This window comes from Chrysemys picta, chromosome 2 (assembly GCF_011386835.1).
Source record: "Chrysemys picta bellii isolate R12L10 chromosome 2, ASM1138683v2, whole genome shotgun sequence".
Classification (NCBI taxonomy): domain Eukaryota; kingdom Metazoa; phylum Chordata; order Testudines; family Emydidae; genus Chrysemys; species Chrysemys picta.
In genome coordinates, this window is record NC_088792.1 from 178,109,874 (window position 1) to 178,136,758 (window position 26,885).

General features: G+C 42.1%; 1 protein-coding gene across 2 annotated transcripts in view; it reads right to left on the bottom strand.

The window, feature by feature from the left end:
- Positions 1-19,004, bottom strand: part of NEDD9 (neural precursor cell expressed, developmentally down-regulated 9) — a 133,408-nt gene extending 114,404 nt beyond the window's left edge. Inside the window, exon 1 of one of the 2 annotated variants that reach the window (XM_065584959.1) lies at positions 18,813-19,004. The gene's annotated coding sequence lies outside the window, so the exon portion shown is untranslated. The remainder of the gene's footprint in view (positions 1-18,812) is intronic. The other variant, XM_005305192.5, reaches the window with a different exon arrangement.
- Between the last annotated feature and the right edge of the window lie 7,881 nt (positions 19,005-26,885).

Genomic DNA, 26,885 nt, shown 5'->3' on the forward strand with positions numbered 1-26,885 from the left:
CCATCCTTTTGTCACAAACACTCTGGTGGTTTCTGTTTCATTCCAGGAAACTGGCCAGTCCTTAACTATTAGCTGTTTTTCCAAGTGTTAAAATCAGCAAAAAACTGATCCCTCGATTGGAGTGTTGTGGGGCCTCAGGAAGCCTTGAGTCAGCCTTTGCTGGCTTGAATCCAGAGTTAGATGCAGATTAGTGACTAGCTGCTCAGACGCCCAAGGAGGGAAAATCATCACCAAAATAGCCCTCTAAACTGAACCCAGTGGAGTAGACTATCAAAGCAAACTGCTCCATACGGCCATTTCTGTTTACCTTCCTCTGAATGTCCTGGTCCAACACTAAACATTTGTTTTGCTTTCAAATCAAAACCTATGCACGCTTATATCCAGGAAGCCATTCCATAAATAGTGTACTGTCATCCTTGTACAGATGTGCTTTCAGCATAGCCATATCCAGCAATGAGTCTCCAGTATTTCCCCTTCTCTACACTTATCACATTAAGTGAGCAGACAGCTCTTTGGCCACCTGTGTTTATTCATTATCCTTTAAAGCTGGCACATGGGAGAGTAACCACTACTTGTAATACAGCTGCCGATAACACAGTATAAATTGTTTTCAGCATTCAGTGGTAAACCTTGGTTGGTGAGTGATCCTATTTTTTGTCTTCTTTTTTTGTTCCAGTGGGTTTATATTGGAAAATGATTAATTGGATATATTTCAGACCAGACGAAACATTAGACAAAATACATTCGTCAAAGACACTTGAAGAGTGTATTAGTTACCTTCCTGTGGCACATAAGTAATAATTCAGTTTCTTAAAATACTCCATCTGGATTAGAAAGGTTACCTGAGTTCCCTTCACGTGAATTTAGCAAAGAATTAATGTAACATAGCAGTGCTACACATGTATAGATAACTAGATAGCATTAAACTACCATTTATACTACTGATTGAAAATTGCAGCTAGCTTCATCTGGAATTTAGGATACTTTTCTTTACTAATCCATTGTATTGGTCAGAGCTGCAATATTATTAAATATTACTATAATAATATTATGCAATATTATATTATTGAGTGTATTTCACATAGGCTGCCAGGCCCAATTTATCTAGTTTGGGAATGATGATGAACATTTGATATTTTAAACTCAATAACAGAACCCAGAATAACACAACCCAATGAAAGGTGCCAAGCACAAGGCAAAATCCTGCAAAGCTCAGCCTTCCGTTCCAATTGTTTTGCACAGCTATTTTGCCCAATTTCTCTTTGAATGTTTCCAGATGAATAATGGCAGTGGAAATGAGTTAGTTCTTCCCAAAGCAAAAGACAGGACATTTAAAACAAGGGCTAGAATATGATAGAATAGAGTTATGATATTTTGAAGTTGAGCAGATGAGAACTTTTTATTATTCACTTTGGTTCTGCCACCCACACCCTAGGGTTGCAATTTTTAGTTGGACGTATTGCTGGAGGTTTCATCACATGACATAATCTTTAATTAAAGATTAATCTTTAATTCCTGGAGACTCCAGGACAATTCTGGAGGACTGGCAACCCTACCACACCCTCACTTGCAGAGTAAAATACTACTCAATGAGAGTAAATGTGGGACTATAATCACCATTATTATTCATCAGGTATATTTCAGCAAGGCCTAAAAGCTTCAACCAGTTTGGGCCTCATTGTGCTAGTCATGTACAAACACACAATAATAAATGACAGTCTCTGCTTCTAAGGGCTAGTAGTCTAAAAGATGAGATGGATGATACAAAGAAAAGTCATGGGGTGGTGGGGGAGAGGGAAACAATAAATATAGTAGGAGGCAATCAGACACTAAGAGGCCCTTAGTGAATGGAACTGGTGATGTTCTTCTGCCCAAAGGAAGGTCAGGGCAGAATTTGAAGAGTTTTTACAAGTTTTCTTGTGGGTAAACCTTTTGTGAAATTTCACAGAAAAGTAACATTGTGGGGGGTATGAAATCGGGCAAAACAAAATTGCGAAATTTCTATGATGTTTAGTGAATATTTGTTCATAATTTAGAACACCCTGAATTTCATTACATTTCAGATCCTGATGCCTAAATGGGGAATCTTCATCCAATGGGGAAATCTGTAGTAGGGTCCCACAGGCAGGGCCGGCTCCAGCTTTTTGGCCACCCCAAGCGGTGAAGAGAAGGGAAGAAAAAGCCACGATCGGCAGCTGCTCTACCGTGCCGCTTCATTCTTTGGCAGCAATTTGGCGACGGGTCCTTCCCTCCGAGAGGGACTGAGGGACCTGCCACTGAATTGCTGCCGAAGACCCGGACATGCCACGCCCTTCCATTGGCCACCCCAAGCACCAGCTTGCTGCGCTGGTGCCTGGAGCTGGCCTTGCCCTCAGGGATCCGTTCTTGACCCAGTGCTATTCAATCTCTTTATCAATGAGGTGGAAGAAACTATAAAATTATTGCTATAAAGTTTATAGATGACACAAAAGTTCATGGAGTGGTAAATAATGATAAGGGCAGCTCAGTTCTGCAGAGCCATCTGGATTGCTGAGCTCACTTAAACACTATGCATTTTAATTCAGCTAAATTTAAGGTCATCTAACTATGAACCAAGCATATAGGTCAGACTTTATAGGCTGGTGGGGTGTAATTTGGAAAACTGACTAGAAAAGGAGTTACGGTCACATTGGATAACCAGCTGAACATGCACTTCCTGTGCAATGTGATGGCTCAAATAGAAAATGTGATCCTTGGATTATAGCAAGGGAATATCAAATATAAATTAGGAAGCTGGTGTTTCCAATGTATACAGTATTAGTGAGACCATGACTGGAATACAGTGCCCAGTTCTGGTATCCACACTTTATAAAAGATGTTGACAAAGGGTTCAGAAAAGAGTGCCAAGAACAAACTCATTTCTGGACAATCTGCTTTACAGTGAGAAACTAGAGAAGCTAAATCTCTTTAGTTTCACCAAGAGAAGGAGAAAAGGTGATTTGATCATAGTCTACAAGTATGTGGAGAAGAGATTTCTGATAGCAGAGGGTTCTTTAATCTAGCAGATAAAGGTATAGCAAGATCTAATGACTGGAAGCTGAAACTAGAAAAAATCAGTCTAGAAATAGGGCACAGGTATTTTTACAATGAGCATAATTAACTATTGGAACAATTTACCTGGGGTTGTGGTGGATTCTCTGTCATTTGAAGTCTTGAAACCAAGACTGGGATGTCTTTCTAAAAGAGATTCTCTAACTCAACTAAAAGTTATGAGCTTGATGCATGAATCACTAGGTAAAATTCTATTCCTTGTGTTATGCAAGAGTTCAGACTAGATTTATCATAATGGTCCCTGCTGGCCTATGAATCTGTAAATTTTACACAGACTTTGCACTGGTCAATGACAACACAAGGTACAAGGGAGTAAAGAATCTAGTTCTGAATTGCTGCTGTTATGATGAGGTGTATAATGTAGAAAAACAGCTTGATTTTTGAGATCTCAGATGGAGTTTGCAGAGCAACAGTTAGAAAAAGTCATCATTTGGCTTGTAATTGAATCATGAGACCCCCATAATGACACTCTTACTGAATAAGTACCAGGAAGTCCTCTAGTTCAGTTGGCACAATACTGGCAGGAGGTTGGCAAAGATGGCTTTAAGCCACCTTTACTCTCCCCCTTGTCCTGGGGCTCAGCCTAGTTCTGGTGCCAGGCAGAGCAGCCTGATTATACCCTGCCCTAACTTACACCTGCCTGCCCACAGCCCCAAGATGATCTGGCACCTGGGAACTGCCAAGGTATATGGAAACCCTGGCCATGTCTCCTTTATCTGTGAGGAAAACCCCCAAGGGAACATGAGCCAGGGGAAGGAGTAGAAACTATTGTGGTGTTTCTGTGCTACCTGAAGATTCCCCTACATGGGGAGAACCCTCCAGGGGACAGATCCATTAGCTTTATAGATGTTTTGTGATATTCTGGTGATGCAGAGCAGCTGGAGTGGAGCCAAAGATCAGGCGCACCAAGTATATCTACATTTTAAAGTAGTCTTTCCCAAATTCTGCCCATGGATGCTCACTGGTGGTTCCCGTTGATATCAGTGGGAACTCTGTAGGCTAAATCCTCGTCCCATTGAAGACATTGACAAAATGTCCATGTACTTCAACAGAACCAGGATTTGACTCCATGAGCATATTCAAGGAAAGCATTTGGCCTTAAAGAAATAAAATCTCTCAGAAGCCAAAGGAAGTCTAAAGAGAATTGAAAGCAACTATTTCCCTGTGTTGTTCAAATTCTGCTCTCCGTTACTCTATGTACCCAGAGAGAGACTGCTGAACTATTCTGAACTGATACAAAGGAGAGCAGAATTTGGGCCACTATCTCACATCTATTTACTATACTAAAGGGAATGAAAACAAGATCAGGGTCCACCCCTTACTGTCACTTGAAAGGCTACTGTTTATTTTTAGAGCTCCATGGCCAGGGTTTTCCTGTTGGTTTTGTTGTCTTTTTAAACTCTCCCAACTCCAAATAATACTGTAGCCTTTAATTGTTACTGTAAAGTTGTGGGCAGGTTTCTATCAGGGCAGTACAAGTACAGAGTTTCCAACACAAAGAAAAATGTAAATGTACCTCTTTCATGTATCCCTGAGGTACTGATGTTTTTCATTCTAATTTTCGTAAATTAAGCCACATTAAATAATTTTATTCTGAATTAACATAGGGAAAAAATAATCTAGGCGGCCGCATCAGAACTTGCATGGCAGTGTGAAATACTGTGGTTATGAGAGACAGACAGACAGGATTGGTGATTCCCTGCCTTACCTCATAGGGGTGCTATGGGGATAAATACACTAAAGGTTGTGAGGTGCTCAGATACTAGAGCAATAGGGCTATATAAGTATCTAAAATAGATGTTTAGGTCACATGCAATATATAGCGAAGTCTAGATCAAAATAACAGTGCTGGCAAATGCTGACCTATTTTGGACATAGACGGCCCACTCATTGCCCTGGACTTGGGGGCCATTGTAAAGTCTGAGCCTGGAAGTATGATTTCCCTATTTCCATAGAAAGCAAGAGGAATATTCTAAAGGATCTTCAGATGACTGGCATATGGCATCAGAGTTTGGAGGAAGCCATCTGCTTTTGCAGTCTGAAGGAAAAATACAGCGTTTCCACAAAGCTTATGTGAAGTTGGTGGTAAAGGATGGGAGCAGAGCAGAGGATGCGAGTGCATGTGAATTTTACTATGATAAAGAAGAATGAAGGGACCAGAATGGACACAAAGTCTCTTGACTGTCAGTTGAACTAGCTGTGATCTAGAGTCTTTTCCAGAACATGTGGAAGTTACCGAGTAACAAAGCCTTTTGTACAGGCAGTAACACACACCAAGAAGTGCAGTTTGTGCTAGATGCTTCCACTTCTTGAGTGGTTGAAAGAATCTGACCTTTGACTTCTAGCCTCCTAACACATCTGAAGGGTATTGCGTGTGTATAACCATTAACCACATACATTATGATGTTGTTTTGGACATAATGCCTATAGGCATCTCAGAAATACAAAGTTTGAAAAGTATTAATTATTTATACTGTAAAACATAGGCTTTCTTATCTCAGGTTGACTGATGAAGAGTCAACCTGAAGCTCAGACGCTACTAGAGGTGGAGCCCACAAAAGACTGAGGCCTTCTCTACATTTAAAAGGGTTTGTCAGTATAGAAATAGATAGATAGATCTATACCAGCAAACCACCCTAGTGAAAACTTAGCTTATGCTGGAAAAAAAGACACAATAAGCTACACAGGCAAAAGTACTTTTTTCCTGGAATAACTGCAGGGATTTTGCTGGTATAGTTTGTTGGTGAGGGGTGTCATTTAAAAAAACAAACATACATTTTTTATTAAGGCAAAGTTACAATAAAATGTTAACATGCTAAATCATACATTACTTATTCAGGAGCTAGTTAATATTCAAAGAACCTGGCTAAAGATTCTGGCTCGCTGTCTGGAGATCCCTTCTCCACTGAGTATGCTAAAAAGGGTGAGCACATTTCTAAATACCTTTCTCTTTTTGGCACTTCTGTTGTATACATAAATAGTGTGAAAGCTTTTCCATTACAAGGACAGTCTGTATTTTACTATACTGCAGTTCCATAGGAGGAGGAGTCATGTTTTCCAATGTGCAATAAAACGTCTTGCTGCTAACAATAAGAAACTAATGTCATTCTGTTTAAAATATAGATCCTTTACTGTATCATTAAGTAAGCAGGTCTGGCGCTGGCATTTTGTTGTAAGATGAGTCTCTTTCATAATTTCCTCCCAAAACCATCCAATTCCTGGACATAACCGTCACATATCCAAGTATGTTCCCCTTTCTCCACAGCTCCCCCACAGAACGCCCACCAGTAGCAAAAATATGATTGATTTTAACTGGAATCAAATGTCATCTACACAGTGACTTCTAAAATTTTTCTTTATGAGCCACACTAACTGAAGATTTATATCCCCTTTCCCATATAGAGACCCAATCATCCAGATCAATTTCTTTGTCCAAGTCCCTTTTCCATCTTTTCATTTGGGTAGTGTTCTTATCAACATCTTTTTCAGTCAAAACTGTAGATCTCTTAGAGAGTGAATCTTTTGTTCCAACCTGCTCCTGGGTCAACTCTTCAAATATGGTGAAAGGTCTACATAGAGCCACCAGGCATCCAGATTTCACAATAAAATGTTTGACGTGTAAATATTGAAATATATCTTTATATTATTTACATTATTACATACCTCTTGGTGTGATTTCAGATCAGGACCCAGGGACAGCTGTCTGAATTGAGTAATCTCAGCTGTTACCCACAACAAATAGGTGCTTTGATATTTCTTAGGGATAAATTCCTGATTATTAATGAAAGTAGCTAAAAGAGAGGACCTTGGCAACAGGAATTTAAAACATTTGTCCAAAGCTGCTAAGACGTTCTGGATGAATGGGTGATTTTTTATTTTTGGTAACAAAAATTTCTTTTTAACCCAACTTTTACTATAAATAGATATATTTGTTCAGTCTTGTTCAAGTTTTACCCAGTGTCTGATGGTCTGTTATGGGTGTGGGTTTTGTCACAGTTCTAACCAATGTAGCTATGTCGGCAAAACTTTTAAGTAGAACTGGTCAGAAATTTTTCATCGCAACCATTTTTTTTTACAAAAAAGTCCATTTTTGTGGAAATGCAAATGTTTAAAAAAAGGGTGAAATTTGATGAAACTTTGTTTGGAAAATAAACCTGAAAGGAAGTATTTTGATAATGCCAAATCAGGATGTGGAATGGGTTATTTCCATTTTTTTTTGAATGACTTTTCAAAATGAAACTTGTAATGGTCAAAACCAGAATGAAAAGTTTCAATTTTATCTAAAGTTTAGAAAGTTTTTGCTTTTGGTTTGTTTCAGAATGGAAATTTTTTTGAAATTGCAGAATTGCCCACTAAAGAGAAAATGTAATTCCAGCCCTGCTGGACTTTTAAGTGTAGACCAAGGCTGAGGAATGGGTCCTTATGTCTGTGGAACAGGTCATGTGTTTATTCTGTTCCATTGTGCAGATTTAGAAATGGTTGTTAGTAAAGCTGGTTATCTATAAAAAATGAATTGCTTTCCAAATAGCAGATTTTTTTACCCATGTTCATTTTTGTTGGCATCTGAACTTAGCATTGTGACTGGCATCACTCAGCCAATCACACATTGGTTCATAGCACGATCAAAGCAAGTTGCATGAAACAAAGAGAAGATTATTGAAGAAATGGGTAGTTATTTTTTCCCAAGTTGTTACATAAAAATTGCAAAGCCACTTCACCACAGTGGGCTGAGAGAGTCTGAAACAGATCTGGATGTTCTGCCAAATGCTTGGGAATCAAGAATTACCCTATTTAGTGGCTAATAATGGTAATTTTTAAACCCTTGTTTGGGGTGTGGCATGTTTTTAGGTTTGTGGCTTGTTGTCTCGTATTCATATGTGGCTATGTCTGCAGCACAAGTACCATTTCTTGTGGAGTTGCAGCTGGATAGTTTGAAAATGCCAGTGAGCCAGTATCAATGCCAGCTGGAGTTGAAGAGGGAGAAATATGAAGAGAGGAAATTAGAGATGGGCCCCGAACAGTGAAGTTCAGATCTGGACCTAAATGTTTCCGAAGTTTGTGAATGTAAATGAAGACAAACTACTCACCTTCATGTGTAAGGCGCTTTGTGGGGTATCCCTACCCTACCTATCATGTCTCATACCACATTGAGCTGTAGACCCCTGCTTTATCATCCATCAGTCCCATTTCCCCACAAACACTATCATGCTTTCTCTTGCATAGCCCCTTATCAATTTGAGGAGCTCCCCATAAAAATCTGCAAGGTCTCCTCCTGCATTATCCTCCTCCAAATCTCTCCTTAAAACTCATCTCTGCCATGAGGCCTGCAAAACACTTGACAATGGCTAGGCAATTTGTGTACTGTGACAACTGCTGCTTACTTCCTCTTGTCTGGAGATCCCTCCCATCCCGTTCCCCTCCCCCCCATATGTTTGTCATATCTACCTATTCTCTCATCTCAGACTTACATTTAAGTTCTTTTTCTGTGCTGTGTTTATATAGTGTCTAGCATGATCCTTGACTAGGACCTCATGGTGCTACTGCAATACAAATAAATAATAATAATAATAATTGATGCTTAGAGCTGGAATAATACAGGGTGTAAAAAGAAAGGAGAAACAAAAATGGGAGTAAATAATGAAAGTTAAATATCTCTCTATTTTTGAGAGATTATTTCAGTCATGGAAAGTTCTTATAAATAATATAGTGATGGGTATCATATAAATGTCTGTAGTAAACATGATTAAGGAATCAAAATGAACCCAAACATAATAAAATTCAGAGCTAAACAGAAATGCAAAGCATAGTAGGAGAAAATTATAAAAAGACATTGAAAAGAAGCATTTTACAGAAAAAGGTGCAGTGGCTGGTGAATGAAAAGAGGTTTAGGAAAAAGGGGGGGAGGGAAAGAGAACAAACAAAAACAAAGACAAAGAAATACCTGGAAAGAAGAGAAACCCAGATGAAATGGTTATAAACACCTGGCATGATGGCTGAGGGGAAAATAAGATTTAAAAAAAAGCCTCAGAGAACATAGAAATGAAAGATAAATCTGGAATTGTGAGGTATGGAGAGGAGAGAAACACAACAGGAAATCAAAAGAAATAAAATCTTGGCCAGTGAATGAAAGGAGAGAAGCAAACATAGAACAAATCAGAATATTGTTAGAACAAAACCCTGAATTACGATGTATGATTTTCACATGGACTGCATACACCTGGGAGCAAATTATTTTCTTATTTACAATGGCCTAATTCCATCAATGCCAACAGATCAAGGACCCGATCCACCACTGAAGTCAATGACAATCTTTTCAGCGGCTTCAGTTGCCTTTGGATCACGTCTAACAGAGCAGCACTTGCCCAAACCATTCCAATAATTATAAACATAGTAGCCTTCCACCCCTTGCCTCATAAAGCCCCTTGCTCAGGCATGTATGACACCACTGGGGGACACACCAGTCAGATCATTACAGTTTACACAAAATCTTGCACTTTTGAGTGGAATCCAATCACTAATGTCAAATGGCTATCTAGCCTTTATTCTTTAACAAATTACTGGTTACTGTGTGAATAGGGTTCTGTCTTGTATGCCTGAAGTTTTATAGCAATTGGGAGCTGTCATTTTTTTTTTTTAATAAAAGTCAGTTCCTTTCCAAAGAAAAATTTCCTGTGTTAACAGATTGTAGTTTAACTGCAATCAAATACTCACTCCGAATTTTTTGTAACTCTGGCATATCATAGGATTAAGAACCTGATCTTGACACCCTCAACTCTCATTGGGGGAAGGGATAGCTCAGTGGTTTGAGCATTGGCCTGCTAAACCCAGGGTTGTGAATTTAATCCTTGAGGGGGCCACTTAGGGGGATCTGGGGCAAAAATCTATCTGAGGATTGGTCTTGTTTTGAGCAGGGGGTTGGACTAGATGACCTCCTGAGGTCCCTTCCAACCCTGATATTCTATGATCTATGAAATTAATGGTTAATTAGACTTGGATGAGCATTCTGCTCTAGGACTTAATGCTATGAAGTGCTGAGCACCTCCTGATTTATTATTTATAGGCTTTTCTTTTGTGCTTCATATTGTAGTCACTGAATAAATCACAAACGTTAACATATTAAGCCCCCATAACACCACTCTGAGGTAGGGAGGTGTTATCTTCATTTTTTAAAGACGGAAAAACTGAGGCACAGAGAGATTAAGGCTCCATTTAAGCAAGTCACTTAAGCATGTAAAGTCAATGGTCTATAAACCCATGCCTTAATGTTGAAAAGAGCAGTATTACCTTCTGATGGATTTTCCTTAGGAAAACTCACTGGTTCGCCAGAAAGGCATGTGGCCTTTAATTATGGCTTAATAAAGAAAGCCACCCGAGCCCCCATTTGGCAGAGATACCAAGAGGAACAGCAAGGGATTATGAGGTAGCGGAGAGCATACCAAATGACTCCTCTCCGTGTGGTCAGAGGAGTAGAAAAGAGGGGTGCAGTTGACACAGTCAGTAGCTGTTCTTAAGACACAATTGAACTTGTTGAGGTTCACAGCGATGAGATATGTATGTCCTCTGCCTCTATTGAAATGGGACGCTGCCAGTTTCATTAGGAAAAATGTTAAGTTTTATTGCTACATTCCTCTGAAAAGCTGAATCCCAAATCAATTCAGTGGATTCGACAGGAAAGTCTCTGTTTCCATCACCCACTCCAGAGTCTCTACTAGTTATTTGCAATGTTGGCACCTCTGAAGAGACTTCTGATGCAATTGTCATTAACTGGGATATGGAGATGACTTTTTAGCTTCTCTGCTTTGCTCTACTGTGTCTGACCAATTGCTAAATGAAAACAAATAGCCTTTGGATTATGCCAGAATAGGAAGGCTTACTCTGGGGGGTTTGGTAGAATTCACATGTTGGAAAAAACAAATGTCTACACAGTGCAAAGTAAAATTACAGCACACTGGGAACAAATCACCTGTTCTATTGATGTTCTATTGAATGTGTATTCTTGTCACTGTGACACCATGCTTAGGTTCTGGTAACCAACCACCTAAAATAAGGCAATTTTAATATCAAAAAGAAACTTGAGCTTTCAGAGTGATCAGATTTCCTTAGAGGGTTGTCGTGCTCTGTCATACACGAATAGATCACAACAGTAATAAATCCTAGGGGTTATTTACTGTTCAAATATTTTATCATGGAGTTCCTAAACCATCACTGCCCTAAAGAGCACTTTGGTCTCTGGTTAAAAGAATCATTCAGTAATCTAAATGACAGTAAGCATCAATTAAGATTTAGGTCGGAGACTAAAAACTACCCAATGATTTAGTTTCAGGGATTAAGGAAGACAAAACCTTGCTGACTGCTGGATAAGATTCACATTCCTTTCCATTGTGATCATCCTACATCAAGGAAATGTTTGAAATTTTGGCAGCCTCTTATGATATCCCTGCTAAAGTTATTATATGGTTTAAAATGATTTAAAAAAAATACAGAACTGTAGCACAAGTGTGTTATATAAATCTTCACTGGTAGCACTGTCCCTTTTAGAAAAAGAATTTGATTGATGTTGTCTCCCAGTGGGTGACCTTTAAAAGAGATTGCATCAAATAGAGGAACAGAGCTTTAGAGTCCCACCCCCAGCCTAGCTCTCCCTGTCCTAGACTTTCTCCGCAACCCACTCACTAAAGAATTCCTTTATTCAACTCTGTAATTTGCAGCAACAGAATTAATTAAAAATGTCTGCCTCTTTAAAAACAGGGCTTTCTCTCACATCAGCTTAGGAGGAGTAGGAGATGCAGGGCCGGCTCTAGGCACCAGCAAACCAAGCACGTGCTTTGGGCAGCACATTTTCAAGGGCAGCATTCTGGCCTTTTTTTTTTTTGTGCTTCCGGCAGCAAAAGCCTAGAGCCGGCCCTGGCAGCAGCAGCGCGGGGGGTGCCCTGGGGCTGCTGCAGTTCATGCCGTGGGGGAGCAGCGCCCACACCTTGTGGCTGGGCCGGGCAGGCTTCGAGCGGGGAACACTCAGGCTGGGGGACACCCCACGGGGCACACGGAGCCGCCTGCAGGTGCCGCAGAGCGGCTGCCCCCCAGCGCTGCAGCCGGGGCTGGGCGAAGCGGCCCAAGCTGCCCAGGGACTGTGGCAGGGCGGCCAGAAGTAGTAGCAGCAGCGGGGCCATAGAAGGCGGGGCGCTGTCGTGAGGGGCCCGCATCCCGCTCTCCGGGGCTCCGCTGCCTCTGGGGCTACCCTGCCTTGGCTCCTCAGCCCTCTGCCGGGGTGGTCCCCCAGCTTTGGCCTCCCGGGTCCCGGCCGGTTCTGGAGGCAGGAGCCCTGGATGGAGGGACCCTGGGCTGAGCATGGCCCGGGAGCCCTGCTGCTTACCCCGACCCTGCCAGCGCTGGACTGGCTGGAGGTGAGGGGGAGCAGGCAGAGTCATCACTGGTCGGGGGGAGTCCAGGGCTGGGGCAGCAGGGGGTGCGGGGGGGGGGGGGGGGCGGAGAGAGAGCCCAGGGCTGAGGTGTGGTGCAGCCAAAAATTTTTTTGCTTGGGGCGGCAAAAAACCTAGAGCCAGCCCTGAGGAGATGTCACCATGGGCTAGATTGGAATCTGGGCTCTATGCACCCACAAAGGGGATCAGGTGGGAGTAAAAATCTCTCTCTCAGCCTTGCATGGACTGCTTGGATCTAAATGCACAGGGATAAGTGGGTGCACACTACTTATTCTCCTCTGCAGTAGGTATATGGGGAGTGGGCAGGGAGTGACACAAGGGGGATGAGAGATCTGAGATTGGGAGCACTGATGAGTCTGAGCAGAGCTGGGCAAATGATCCACATCAAATAATGCATTTGACAAATAGAGCCCTGTTTCTGGTCACAAATGAACAATTGTTTGCTGTTGAAAATTATATTATGCACACATACGTCAACCTGTGCACTGTTTATGAACTGTTCACCATGTGAGCACTGTTTTAAGTATCTGATGGTAGTCATGATTTGCTTTTTGAGCAGCTTTGTTTGGCCATACAGGCCATATGCCTGTTGCCTGGCTCAGTGAGCTTAACAGTAGTCTAATCATAAGTTTGGACTTTTACGATTACGGATTTGAGATCTGCTTTCTGCCAATGTTTGTTTGTTTGTTTCTAGTAACATTCCTGCCACTGCATTTGTTTGGTAGAATGTTTGCAAAATGCTAACACTAAAGTGGAGAACTCAGTCAAAGCAAAGCCAGCCAAAGTTGATTTGTTTCAAAACATAATCTAATAATGGAGATGTTCTTTTGCCCAACTCGATAACTGAGTGTGTGTTAGGGGTCAGATTAATTATTAGTAACTATTACCCTATGTAGATTATTATGGGCCAGATTATTTGATGGCATAAATGGATGAAAGTCCCTGGCAATCATTACAGCTGTGCCTGTTTACATTGGCAGCAACTGGCCCTGTATTTTTTGATGCATCTAAGATGCTACTGCAGCAGCTGGACATATTCTATAATAACCTCTGTAAGTTTGTGTTTCTTTGTGGACTAAGCAACTAAGTGTGACCTTTAATAAAATTGGTCATATGTCTTTGAGTGAAGGCAGTGTCGCTGTCTTACTGCCCTGTGTAGCCATATTTAGAGCTTGAGACCAGCATATTGTCAGTATATTCATTTATATTGAGTACAGACAACGGATAGGCCTTTTGCTTGACAGTCTAGTCATTAGAACATAAGTACGGCCATACTGGGTCAGACCAAAGGTCCATCTAGCCCAGTATCCTGTCTACCAACAGTGACCAATGCCAGATGCCCCAGAGGGCATGAACCTAACAGGCAATGATCAAGTGATCTCTCTCCTGCCATCCATCTCCATCCTCTGACAAACAGAGGCTAGGGACACCATTCCTTACCCATCCTGGCTAATAGCCATTAATGGACTTAACCTCCATGAATTTATCCAGTTCTCTTTTAAACGCTGTTATAGTCCTAGCTTTCACAACCTCTTCAGGTAAGGAGTTCCACAAGTTGACTGTGCGCTGTGTGAAGAAGAACTTCCTTTTATTTGTTTTAAACCTGCTGCCCATTAATTTCAGTTGTGTTCTTGTATTATGGGAATAAGTAAATAACTTTTCCTTATCTATTTTCTCCACATCACTCATGATTTTATATACCTCTACCATATCCCCCTTTAGTCTCCTCTTTTCCAAGCTGAAAAGTCCTAGCCTCTTTAATCTCTCCTCATATGGGACCCGTTCCAAACCCCTAATCATTTTTGTTGCCCTGAACTTTTTTGAGATGAGGAGACCACATCTGTACACAGTATTCAAGATGTGGGTGTACCATGGATTTATATAAGGGCAATACGATATTCTCCGTCTTATTCTCTATCCCCTTTTTAATTATTCCTAACATCCTGTTTGCTTTTTTGACTGCCTCTGCACGCTGCGTGGACGTCTTCAGAGAACTATCCACAATGACTCCAAGATCTTTTTCCTGATTCATTGTAGCTAAATTAGCCCCCATCGTATTGTATGTATAGTTGAGATTATTTTTTCCAATGTGCATTACTTTACATTTATCCGCATTAAATTTCATTTGCCATTTTGTTGCCCAATCACTTAGTTTTGTGAGATCTTTTTGAAGTTCTTCACAATCTACTTTGGTCTTAACTATCTTGAGCAGTTTAGTATCGCCTGCAAACTTTGCCACCTCACTTTTTACCCCTTTCTCCAGATCATTTATGAATAAGTTGAATAGGATTGGTCCTAGGACTGACCCTTGGGGAACACCAATAGTTACCCCCTCCATTCTGAGAATTTACCATTTATTCCTACCCTTTGTTCCTGTCTTTTAACCAGTTCTCAATCCATGAAAGGATCTTCCCTCTTATCCCATGACAACTTAATTTACGTAAGAGCCTTTGGTGAGGGACCTTGTCAAAGGCTTTCTGGAAATCTAAGTATACTATGTCCACTAGATTCCTTCTTGTCCACATGTTTGTTGACCCCTTCAAAGAACTCTAATAGATTAGTAAAACATGATTTCCCTTTACAGAAACCATGTTGACTTTTGCCCAACAGTTTATGTTTTTCTGTGTGTCTGACAATTTTTTTCTTTACTACTGTTTCAACTAATTTGTCCGGTACTGATGTTAGACTTACCGGTCTGTAACTGCCGGGATCACCTCTAGAGCCCTTTTTAAAATATTGGCGTTACATTAGCTATCTTCCAGTCAATCGGTATAGAAGCCGATTTAAAGGACAGGTTACAAACCATAGTTAATAGTTCCGCAACTTCACATTTGAGTTCTTTCAGAACTCTTGGGTGAATGCCATCTGGTCCCGGTGACTTGTTACTGTTAAGTTTATCAATTAATTCCAAAACCTCCTCTAGTGACACTTCAATCTGTGACAGTTCCTCAGATTTGTCACCTACAAAAGTCAGCTCAGGTTTGGGAATCTCCCTAACATCCTCAGCCATGAAGACTGAAGCAAACAATCCATTTAGTTTCTTCACAATGACTTTATCGTCTTTAAGCACTCCTTTTGTATCTCGACCATCCAGGGGCCCCACTGGTTGTTTAGCAGGCTTCCTGCTTCTGATGTACTTGAAACATTTTGTTATTACCTTTTGTGTTTTTGGCTAGCCGTTCTTCAAACTCCTCTTTGTCTTGTCTTATTACATTTTTATACTTAATTTGGCAGCGTTTATGCTCTTTTTTATTTACCTCACTAGAATTTGACTTCCACTTTTTAAAAGATGAATTTTATCTCTCACTGCTTCTTTTACATGGTTGTTAAGCCACGGTGGCTCTTTTTTAGTTCTTTTACTGTGTTTCTTAATTTGGGGTATACATTTAAGTTGGGCCTCAATGGTGTCTTTAAAAAGCATCCATGCAGTTTGCAGGGATTTCACTTTAGTCACTGTACCTTTTTAATTTTTGTTTAACCCCCTCATTTTTGCATAGTTCCCCTTTCTGAAATTAAATGCCACAGTGTTGGGCTGTTGAGATGTTCTTCCCACCACAGGGATGTTAAATGTTATTTCAAAGAGCTGTACCTGTAACCAAAATTGATTGAGATGCAGGCTTTGGGAGTGGCAGCCCCAAATAGCCAGACTAAGGCTACCTGGCCCAGACCCTCATAAGGTATTTGGGCTCCTAACGTCTACTGAAATAAGTCAGGAGCCTAAGTGCCTTTGAGGATGTAGGCCCCTGGTCTGTTAAAGCAAGTACTAACATTATCTGGTTTTAAGACATTTTTTTCCTGAGAAGCAAACAAAAAATGTCAAGTTCCAGATACTTAGCCTCATTGTGATACTGTCATGCTATTTCTTCTTCTGGTATGCCTTGCTTACTGTTTCTATGATGCTTTAATATTTTGAATACTTGCTAGAACTGCCCCCGTGAATCAATACAATTTATTTTAAGCCTTATTGCTGTGAACAGAACTGGAACTGTTACTGCTCCTGTATTGTCTGCTGTCTTACCTCGGGAGTCAGACCTTCCATGGGTATAACTCAGGCCAGCTCCATTTACTTCAGTGGAGCTGTGCTGACTTTTTTACTAGCTGAGGGTCTGCCTTTTGCTATTTACATGCATTCAGTCAAGCTGTAGTATGACTGTGTGACTACCATCCCTCTTGGACAGGGGTGGCCAACCTGTGGATCCGGAGCCACATGCGGCTCTTCCGAAGTTAATATGCGGCTCCTTGTATTGGCACCGACTCCGGGGCTGGAGCTACAGGTGCCAACTTTCCAATGTGCCGGGGGGTACTCACTGCTCAACCCTGGCTCTGCCACAGGCCCTGCCCCCATTCCACTCCTTCCTGCCCCCTTCCCTCAACCTGCCATACTCTCGCTCCTCCCCCTCCCTCCCCAGAGCCTCCTACATGCCACAAAACAGCTGATCGGGAGGTGTGGGGAGGGAGGGGGAGGTGCTGATCAGCAGCCAGTGGGTGGGAGGCACTGGGAGCGGGGTGGGGGGCCTGATGGGGGGCTGCCAACATATTACTGTGGCTCTTTGGCAATGTACATTGGTAAATTCTGGCTCCTTCTCAGGCTCAGGTTGGCCACCCCTGCTCTTGGACCCTCACGGAAACAAGTTGTGAATCGTAAAGCTGTCAAACTGAGCAATGCTTTTAGATAAACACAATAAACATCGCTTCATTACACTTTGCCTTGTTATGATTACTTGCTCATGTGCTTTTCTAGAGATTTTTCGGGACATACACTGCTTTTCATTCAACAGCTTGATTCAGCAGACTGGCAGAACTGGATAACAGTTAAAGCTGTGAGCCACATTCTGCCCTCCCTCATACCCCAGGCAACCACACTGAATTAACAATTCCTACATCACTGACATTAGGAAGCCTTCAGTAAACAAGCATTCTCTTGCATTTCTTTGTCCGCCTGAATTTCTCTTTGTACATCCTGTACACATATAGCTGGGTGGACTATTCATAGTGAACAATTTAGCTGAGGAATGTATCCCCTTTTTCTCTTCACAAATAATCCACTACATCACTTAACTTTTTAATGAATTTGTTAGTTATTTATTCCACAAATATTTTAGTCAAACGCATTTTACCTTATGGACTAACTATCACTTAAAATACTCCCTGGTCATAATTTGCTATTTGGCCACCTAAATCACCGCTGTGTAGGATCCCTGAATGGTGACTTTCAAAGAGTTTTCAGTGAGGCCATATTCTGGCACATGTTATAAGCTAATATTTGCTCTAATATTCGTGATACTTTCTCTGTCGGGAACCAAATTGTATTCATGTGAACGTTTGTGGAAAGAGATATAAAGAGGTGGCAAGTACCACTAATCTTTATTCAAAGACTATTCACAGATGCTTTTTGCTTCTGTTCATGCTTTTTAGAACAAAACAAATATCTTCCATACTTGAAGTACAGAGAAGACTACAACACACTTAGCACAACACCAGGGACCAGCAAGAAGCAGTATGGTTGACCAGTCATTACGCATGCCCATGTCATTTAGAATCACTTATAATAAAACAAATGAATACTTCCCATTAAAATTCAAGCAAATGAATACAAAGACAGTTGGTTAAAGTCTGAAAGAGAAATCAAAAAGACCTTTGAAACAGAAATATGGGGAAACATGCACTAAGAATCACCTCCTTGGCCTTCAATCCCTGCTTTAAAGCATCCCCGGGTCTTCTTGTACTCTTTAATTTGCCCTTTGGTTAAAAAGCACCACTTCTAGGCTACCAATTTTTGCTGGTAGCCTAGCCTAGCCTATCATTTTACATAAGTATAGTATATTCAACCAGAACAATAAAAGGAGAAACTCTTTGCCTGACAAATACAATATTTTTATTGTATTTAAGTGTTGATCATCTGCTCAGTAGTGTGCACGTCAATAAAAATAAGGACGGCCTTCTCCTGAAAAGAGCTTGCAATCTAACATTTCCCATCAATATATAGCAGATATGGGTGAACCCTAAAAGACGCTGGAAGAGCTAAGCTGCAATGGCAGATTGCAAGGAGGGAGACACTATTGCAGTTAAAGCACTTGGTGCTGAGGAATCTGTCTCTGAAAACAAACAGAATTTAAGCAGATCAGTGGGATCACTCATTAAAGTTAAGCACATGCTTAATTGCTGTGCTGGACTGATGCCAGATTGCTCAGCACCTTGCAGGATCAAGCCCAAAGTAACTAGAGAAGAGGACATGTCTGAGGCATTTGCAACAATGGCAGGTGGTGTAAACAGAGGAATACTCACCTTGTGCAGGAATATGCTTTTTAATGTATCATCTTCCCTTCTCTTTCACTTTTGCTGCTTTGCTTCTCTTGTTCCTAGTCTTAAATCCTCGGTAAGGTTAATGTAGCATGATGAGAGTCTTGTACATTGATTAATTATAACACTCTCTTTGGAGACCGAGGAGTCTGTTGGAAGGGTAAATTTTAAACCCGTGTTTTTAGAGAAACCACAAACGTTTTTACTTCCGCTTTTAGTCACTGAGATGGTGATGACTTAGTTACATTTCCTCCCAGGGTGATTAACTGTTTTTGGCAGGGCCTTTAATATGTTCAGGTTAAAGGTTTCTTGAGTAAGAAGATAAGAAATGAAAATTCCATGTGTATCTTTACCTGTTTTTAAGTCGATGGAGTTACACAGTGTAATAATTTAACCCTTTTACTTTTATTTATTTGGAAGACCAAGTTGCTAAGAAGAGTTCCCGCCCCTCTTATTTCTGGGCTTAGAACAGCCCTACCTGCTCTCTGAAAGGGAGATACCTAGAGCAATGTGTCCCTGCAGAACTCTGAAGGTATGAAGTCCTGCTTGGATCCTGAAGGGTTGCAAGGACAACCACATAGAAGTTATGGGTAAAATTTTCAAAAGCACCGAAGGGTATGTCTACACAGCGAGCAGCAGCCTGTAGCAGCGAGCCTCAGAGCCCAGGTCATAGAATCATAGACTTTAAGGTCAGAAGGGACCATTATGATCATCTAGTCTGACCTCCTGCACAACACACACCACAGAATCTCACCCACCCACCCACCCACCCACTCCTGTATCAAACCCCTAACCTATGTCTGAGCTATCAAAGTCCTCAAATCGTGGTTTAAAGACTTCAAGGTGCAGAGAATCCTGCAGCAAGTGACCCGGGCCCCACGCTGTAGAGGAAGGCGAAAAAACCTCAGGGCCTCTGGAGGAAAATTCCTTCCTGATCCCAAATATGGCGATCAGCTAAACCCTGAGCATGTGGGCAAGACTCACCAGCCAGACATCCAGGAATGAATTCTCTATAGTAACTCAGATCCCACCCCATCTAACATCCCATCACAGGCCATTGGGCATATTTACCGCTAATAGTCAAAGGTCAATTAATTGCCAAAATTAGGCTATCCCATCATAGCATCCCCTCCATAAACTTATCGAGCTTAGTCTTGAAGCCAGATATGTCTTTTGCCCCCACTGCTCCCCTTGGAAGGCTGTTCCAGAACTTCACTCCTCTGATGGTCGACAGCTATGGCCCTGAAAATAGCTGTATAGACATTGTGGCTTGGGCCCTGAGGCATAGGGACGGGGGGGGGGGGGGGCTTTAGAGCCCAAGTGCCAGCCTGAGCTACAACATCAACACAGGTATTTTTAGCACCATAGTGAGAGCCCCCTGAGCCCAAGTCAGTGGGCTCGCTGCTGCAGGCTGCCGCTCACTGTGTATACATACACTTAGCAACTTAAAATCCTAAGAGCACACTTAAAACACTGCATCGGCGGCGCTGTCGTGCTTTAATGAAGATGAGAGAGAACAGGAGAGAGTTCTCTTGCCGACATAGCTGCCACCTCTCGCGGAGGTGGATTAACTATGTGAATGGGAGAAGCTCTCCCGCCAACACCACGCTGTCTACGCAGGGGTGTTAGGTTGGTATAATTATGGCACTCAGGGGTGTGGATTTTTCACAGCCCTAAGCAACATAGTTATACCGATATAGATCTGTATTATAGACCGACCTAAGATCCAAAAGTGACTCAGGAGCTTAAGTCGTGTTGACGTTCAGTTAGACTTGGGCACCTAAATGCTTGAGTCACTATTCAAAATGGGACTTGGCTCCTAAAACACTTCAGGTGGCAGTAGCGTTAGAAATGTTTATCTTGTGAGACTGCCAAAACCCAACCCCAGTCCATCCCACCTCCTGCTATACAGTCTCACTTGGGGGGAGTAGTTTCATCCCAGACTGAATGAAAGCTGGAGAAAAAAGAATGAGCTAATCATATGACCCTCCCCCTTCAGACCAAATTCTGTGTCAGTGAAGAGAGCAGACCCATCAATCTGGTAATTATGGGGCTCTATGCCCCTGCTGCAGCTGCGGTGGTCATACTGTACTAGGTCTCCACAAGCCAGATGGATGCAGATAGTAGAATCTTCCGATGGCTGCTTGGAGGACCTGAACTGCACCTCGCTCACAAGGAATGGGTGCAGAACTGCGCTGTCCTTCTTTCACACTGTTCAGCCACCGTGCCAGAACCTGCTAACACAGGAGAAAGGGGCTCATCCCTATTATGAATTATATTTGATTAGCAATCTCATTGTTTATACATTTAGGTCAATGTTTAGGCCTATCTGAGCTCTCGAGTGGCTGCTGTGTCACTCTTGAAGAGGGGGGAGTGAGTTATATTCAAGGAGATAAGGAGACATGGAACTCAGTACGAAATCTGAGAGGGATTAGTGAAGACAAGGTCCAAGGAGTGACCCTGTCAGTGAGTGTGAGAGTTAATCCAGAGGCAGGTCAAAAGAGGTGGATCAAGAAAGGAAAGTGGGAGGCAGCAAGGTCTGGCAGGTCATCAGTCGGAAAAATGAAGTTACCAAAAATGGGAGTAGGAGTTAGCAGAGGAGAAAGAGGTAGTGTAATAATTTATTCCACTTTAACTTTTAGCCTCATTGCACCAGACTACAATGCACAGAGTAGAACAGCTCTGTCTGAGAGCATAACTACTTAAGCACTTCCTCGGTGGAAAAGATGCAAATTATTTTAGATTTGTTTTCTCTGAAATATTTTTATGAATTTTACATGGCTTAAAACTATGAAAAACTCTCCCTTCCCCTCCAAATCCATTCTCTACAGAAGACACCAAGCAGATGGAATTACTAATCACACAATAAAGCAGGCACTGTTTACATTTTTATCTTTATTTAAACTCCCTTTATGCTTACATTAATTTTTCCATTTATGACACATTTTTAACATTACAAAACATTTCTGAACTTCAGGCTATTGGCTGCTCAACCACAAACAAGGAGGTTAAATTGCATATGGAACTTTTTGCATAAAACCAGTGGTCATATTTGAGGTGAGAGGAACCAAGATTGGAATCCTTCCTAGCAAGTCTTTCACACTGACAAACAAACAGATTCTTCTCTTCAATTCACTTCATATGTTTCACCTCTCAGATCCTGCTTCTGCTCATACTAAAGCCAATGACAAAGCTCCAGGGGTTTCAGTGACAGCAGGATTGTCTGAGGCCCACCGAAATAAAACTTCATTAAGGTTGCAGGCACATATCACTGGTTTGAGAGCATATTAACTTTCAGAAACAAGAGCGATAAAACTCAAATGTTGGAAACCTAAGTGTGATGGCATCTGCAAATGCCACAGTTTTAAGGGGAGTGGAGAGCCATATTAGCTCATTCTCTGACACCTGGATGGGAGACAGGCAATTAAGGAGTAGACTCAGCTGAGGAGAACTACCCTGGGTGGTTCCTATAAAGCAAGGGCTGCAGGGCCAATAGGGCAGGAATGAAAATGGAAATTTTATAGGCTGGCCCTGGTGGGAGAGGAGAGCAGGAAAACCAGGGGTCTGCCTGAGAGGTTAGGAGCTATGCTGAGAAAGCTTCTCAGCAGCAAATGGGGAGAAGCTGTATGGGCATATGAAATTCTAGGGAGAGAGAGGACTGGAGAGTGCAGTTCCATAGCAGATGCTGCAAACAGGTGAAGGTAGGAAGCAGCCCAGTGAACGTGTGAGGGATTCTAAGAAATGGCTGCTAGCTACTTATCACAAGGTCCCTGTTGTGGCATACAGAGGAGAGGGCAGACTTAGGTTTCTTCATACCCTACCCCTGCAGGAGGGGTAGTGGAAGCTTTGGGACTAAAGGGGCAAGGACTGTTGAGCCCAGCTTGGAGGTCAAAGATCTGATACGTAGTCACTAAGGTTCAGGTCCACAAAGGTGCTACAGCCACAGTGTCTAATGGTATGTCTACACTGTGATTAAAAAAAAAAACACTGCACTGAATCTTAGACCAGGTCAGCTGTCTGGGGCTCATGAGGTTTGGGCTATAAAATTAAGTGGGGTCTGAGGGTCTGGGCTCCAGCCTAAGTCCAAACATCTACACTGTAGTTTTATAGTCCTGCAGCCTGAACTTTGTGAGTGTAAGTCACTTGACCCAGGTCAGCTGTGGCTATGCTATGGGTCTGTGGGTCATTTATTGCAGTGTAGACATACCCCAAGTCCCAGTTTTAACTCCACTGATATTCACAAAACTTCTGCTGGACGTGGGAGGGGGAAGGGCCTGGGTCTAGTCCCCCTGCTCCAATTGCTTTTTTTTTTTATCTGCAGTGGAACAGCTTCAACAGGAGAGACTGAGCGAGCCCAACATCAGAATATCCCACAGCTCAGTGGTTAGAGCCCTCTCTCCTGAGAATTTGAACAGGGCTCTTCTTCCTTTGTCCCCATCAAGCAAAGGGGGTGGGATTGAACCTGGGTCTCCCATGTCCCAGGTGAGTAATCTAACCACTGGATGAAACTTATAAGGGGGCACCTTTACCTCCTACTCCTGGGGGAATACTGTGCAAAAAAATTCAAAATTCTGCTCACAATATTTTAAAATTCTACAAAATTCTGAATATTTTATTTGCCAAAATAACACAATATAATCACACTAGTTTCAATTATTTTGGAGCATTTATTTCAAAATACCTGTTGGCAAGTATGTTTGTAATAATACAGACAACAAAAAGATTCAGGATTTTTTTTTTTTTTTTTACCAAATAGATTTCTTACTAGGCATATTAATACAGAACTCTGAGTGATAATTCATTTAAACTACAATACAGAACAGTATTTCCCACACTCCTCAGGAGTAGTGCAAAGGCTTGGGGGAGTCAGGGGTAACAGAGGAGCTGAGGGAGAGGGAAGTAAATTGCTGGGAAGGAGCCTGGGTGTGAACTTGGAGGGTTGTTGGTTTTGGGTTGGAAAAGTATAGAACAGGTTTTTTTGGGCAGGGGCAGGAGGGATTGTTCGGGAGTTTCCCCCATGCAGACCTTGGCTGACCCCCTAGCCTCTCTCATTCAGTCAGGTACATCTGCCCCTGTCCCCATGTGTTCCTGCACCCCCATGTGTCCTTGCACCCCCTGTCCTCATGTGTCCCTCTACTCCCACTCAGACACTCACTCCCCCCCCATCCCTATGTGGCTCAGCCACTCCCATATGTCCCTGTTCCGCTTCCCCCTGTCCTCATGTATCTCTGTACCCCCACTCAGCCATCGTCTGCCCCAATGTAGCTCTGCACCCCCTCCCCCATCACCATGTGGCCGTGCACCTCCCTCCCCGCTGTGCCTCCACTCCCATCTAGCCCATGCCCCTGTCTGTCATCCCCCAGTAGCATTTGTGAGCCCCTGTCTGACTGCCCCCCACAGTACCCCACACTGTCTGTCTCCCCATAGCCCTGTCTCCTGACCTGGCCTGACAGGCACTGCAAAAGAAGTCAGACTCTTTCTCTTCCCTAGCTGGCCAGGAGCTGCTGCTGTTCTTGCACCACAGTGCCCTCTGGTAGGAAAAAAGGCGCAACTGCAGCAACATTTTGGCAGAAGCTTTTTTCTGGGCAAAAAATTAAAAATATGTGTGGCTCATTAATTATGCACAAGCGCAGTAGTGCAGAATTCCCCCAGGAGTAACCTCCTTCTCGTCCTCTAGCTGTTTTGTGTAGAGTGAGGCAGGCACCTAGCTCATTGCTACAAGAAACACCTTATGGCCCTAAACTTCCTGACTCCAGGTTCCCATTTGTGGACTGCTAAGCAGAAACAGGTTCTTCCCTCTAACATGAAGTTAGGTACCTGTCTCTGCGTGAAGGATGGGGCTTAGTACACACCTCTGTCATTGGCATCTCCCAGTAGCTAGCTTTGGCAGCTCCCCGCCTAGCATGTGGATCACATTGTAAAGCACCTCTCTCCCCGTATTCATTATATTGGGAGCTTGGGTGTCTAACTTGGCTTTGTGGATCCTGGTGGTGTTCCTGTGGTGTGGTGGTTTTTTTTGTTTTTGTTTTTTTTCTTCTTCTAGGCATCTAAAAGTTAGGCACTGTGACACTCAGCATTGCAATGCTCAAGTACCTTTGTGAATCCCACCCAAAGACTTGAGGTTTTCATTTAGGGTTTTTGTTACTTCAGAAGGGGTGACGCTGTAAGCTTCCTGGCCAGGGGCCTGAGTCACAAGACAGAAGAGGCCTGAGTAGCAGCTGACAGAGGGTGATATAGAAGGGGCTGCTATGCCATGCCCAGCCATCAGAGGGCACAACAGCCACTGACTAAACCTTCAATATTAGGAAATTCAGAGTTCAGGTTTAACTACAATTTCATCAGTTTGGGGCCATTTAAAAACAAAGGTTATGGCCCTTTAAGAAAGTCAATGTTGCAGTGAAAATTACAAAGAGCTGCTCAAATATCAAAAGAAGATAAACTACTCATTTCATCTCGCTTCAGTTCATTTCAGGATTTGGTCATGTTACAGATATTAAATAATCCATTAAATTTGGATTCGTGTGGCCCAGTCCTCCCACAGACAGCCCCAATACAAATAGAGGGCTTATTAACAACATAGTGTCATTTCTTTTACCCCAAAATATAATTTGCCAAACAACATTTTCCTCGGATATTCTTTTTTCTTTTTTTTTTTCTTTTTTTCTTTTTTAAGATCCCCTTTCCTCATCCAGGTATAGTCAGAGTAATCCTCTTATTTCTTTCAATCAGACTGTAGTAAGATATACCCTGGGCATAATCTTCTGTAACCATTTTCTTTAAGTTTAGTTTTCTTTGTTTTCTCAGCTATTTCTTTCCCCAAATCCTCTATCGACAGCCTCAGGAATCTGTTTTACAATCTGCACTGGTGTAATTAGCCCTTCATAATATTAAGAATCATCAAGTCCTTTCTGCTGTGCAACTCTGAGAATCAAAACACCAGAGTTATCTAATTAATTACTCCCTGATTCTTCTGTGACCATGTTATATAAAACACTTATACATAACATAATCATTTCATGAAATAAATGTTGCATAAAACAATTCTGTGTATTTGAATCATTTTATTTTTCCATTTTTCTTGTCTCCAGTACAAGGCCATCATGACAGACAAAGTTATTTAATTGTATTGCTTTTCAAAGTGTGGCCAACAGACTATGGGTTGTTCCTGGACCACATCCAGGTGGTCTGCAGACCTGTCATCATCACAATGGTGAAGCATGTCCATTTTCAGGAAACGATGCTTCCTCCTACGTGTGGCTTGTTTGGCTAGTTAAAATTAACACAATGAGCCTTTCTGTGCACCCTCTATGGCTGCTTAGTGTCTTTTATTCTGGTTGTTTCTTTGACATAAATCCAACTGTGATTAAGTCTGCAAATTATACAAAAATTGAGGAGGACTGAATACACAGGAAAGGGCTGAACTGCAAAGTCAACTGGGGACTGCAGAAGGAAGGCTAATGTAGCTAATAATGCACTGGACTGGCATCCGGGAGATTGAGGTTCATTTCCTGACTTTGCCACAGACGAGTTGTGTGACTTTTGGCAAGTCATGTCTATCTGTGCTCAGTTCCCCATCTGTAAAGTTTGTCTTTCTCCTGTTGTTTGTCTGCATTGTTTATTAGATTGTAAACTGTTCAGGGTAGGATTCTCTTACTATGTTTGTACGGTGACATAAAATAGGGCACCTAGCTCAGTTGGTGCCTATCTAGCTACCCAGATGGTCCATAATTTAAAAAGAGCAGGAGGAGAAAAACACTACAGGTATTTAATCCTAGCAAACGTGATGTGTCATTACTAGGAAGAGCAGGGAACAGCACAACCTGGAACTTGCATTATTGTGCATTGCAGAGGTTTATAGGAACACTTCTTTAATAAATAAATAAATTAAATAAAATAAAGTCTGAACCAAAACCTTGGCTTTGGGTATGTTTGAGGTCTGAATCCACATCTGGGTCCAAACTTTGTAAAAGGCCCTTCTTTTCAAAATGTCCTGGACCAAAACACTGGGTGATCAAGATACAGATCTGAACTGTGTGGCTTAGGTCCATCTCTAACATC